Below are 1587 nucleotides of genomic sequence, written 5' to 3'. Positions count from 1 at the left end.
GTCACATTCCGTACCGACCTTCTCGCAAGCTGCATCTCTTGCTCCCCGAGCAATCTTCCACTCCGGCTTTCGTCCCTCGGAACCACCGCACGCTTCCTTCTCTTCCACCGGGTTTGTAAAATATGACACCCAGATAATAATTAAATAATAAGGTTATTTGTCAGATAATCTTATGGGATTTTTCAGGAATTTTTAGAAATTTCCTGGGATTTAAACGGAGTTCGTATGAGGTAGTTTGCGGGGATGAATAAATAGGTATGGGAGAAAGTCTGTTTGGAATACCTAATAAGTGGGAATTGATTGAGGAAATCAACTTAGGGATTAATTTAAAACCCTAAGTTTGCTCTCCTCACCCTCTCTGCCGACACCCCCTCTCCCTCTCCCTCTCCCGATTTCCCCTAAACCTCCTCATCGCCGCTGGCCTCTCTTCCTCTTCTCTTCATCGTCGCCGAACCCTTTCCACCCGATCCCCTTCCTCTTCTCCTCCTCCCCTCTTGCTGTGATCGCCTCTTCATCTTGTCTTCATCGCCGACCAAAGGAGCAGCCGTCGGCACCTCTGGATACCGAAGCAGCTGTCCATTTAGGACGTCGGCTTGTCACGCCATCGATTCACAGCCGACCATGGGAGATTTGGTGATGCCGAGGCTGTGCACTCGCTCAAATCCCTTTCTCCTCTATTCTTCTTATTGTCATTGTTCAATCCGTTCACCACCGGCGCTTCTTGTCGCTTGCCCTAGTCGGATTTCCTCCGCAAGTTGCCATTTCTGACCACGAGCCTGCATTATCCCATCGATCCATGACCTAACTTACATCACCGACGATGTGCCCAAGTTGTGATTGCCACAGTGCTGATCATCGATCATTGATGTCAACATTCCAGGCGGGCTGGTCGTCACCAGTGAGGCTCTTTCACCACCGTGGGTCGTCGTCTGCCCTAATGGTGAGTGGATGCTCTTGAATGGATTTTCTTACTCGTTATGCTCCAATATACTCGTGGCAGCTTACCAATGTACTGGCAGTGAGCTTGACCTTGCCTTGCTGCCCCAATTGGTTCTCTGGTGGTCATAGAGCAGCTCCATCAGATCATTGGTGAGGTATAAGCATCCGATCGTTTCTCCTTTGTTGATTTAGTTTTCTTTCAAGATTATCCTCTTTGAGTCTCATGTTAGATTGTTCTGTTTAAGGGTACTTGGATTGAAAATCCACTTGCATGTGAAATGTGAAGGTTTTAGAGCTGGATTGAGGGCTTTGATTCATGGTAAGTTACTATAGTGTTTTGGTTGATCTTTTGTTGGTATTAGGTTGATATGGATTGGATCAAATTCTATTTGAGCTGTTAAGATGTGATAACATGATGAATGAGTAATTAGCTAACTAGATTGGATAATTGGCGTAGGCAAAGGAAGTTGTTTTAAGAATTGATTGGTGGATAAAAGAGGAACTTATCGTTTAGTTAGATTTGGATTATTAGGTGAAATTAAACGGTTATCTAATTGAATTAGAATTGAGTTTTAGGTTTAGCTAGTTGTTGTATATGTAATTAGCTAAATATATTATGTGATCGCAGGACTTGGATTCGAGATGTGC

The 1587-nt window shown here is 44.5% G+C and overlaps 1 long non-coding RNA gene across 1 annotated transcript; it reads left to right on the top strand.

The window, feature by feature from the left end:
* Nucleotides 1–1067: 1067 nt before the first annotated feature.
* On the top strand, nucleotides 1068–1587 carry LOC122039978. Its single transcript, XR_006128462.1, has 3 exons — nucleotides 1068–1094; nucleotides 1185–1258; nucleotides 1568–1587. It is a non-coding gene; the product is annotated as an uncharacterized LOC122039978 (long non-coding RNA).

This window comes from Zingiber officinale, chromosome 2A, assembly GCF_018446385.1.
Source record: "Zingiber officinale cultivar Zhangliang chromosome 2A, Zo_v1.1, whole genome shotgun sequence".
Taxonomy (NCBI): Eukaryota; Viridiplantae; Streptophyta; class Magnoliopsida; order Zingiberales; family Zingiberaceae; genus Zingiber; species Zingiber officinale.
Note: the sequence above shows the minus strand (reverse complement) of the source record. Positions and strands in the feature narration are given on the sequence as shown.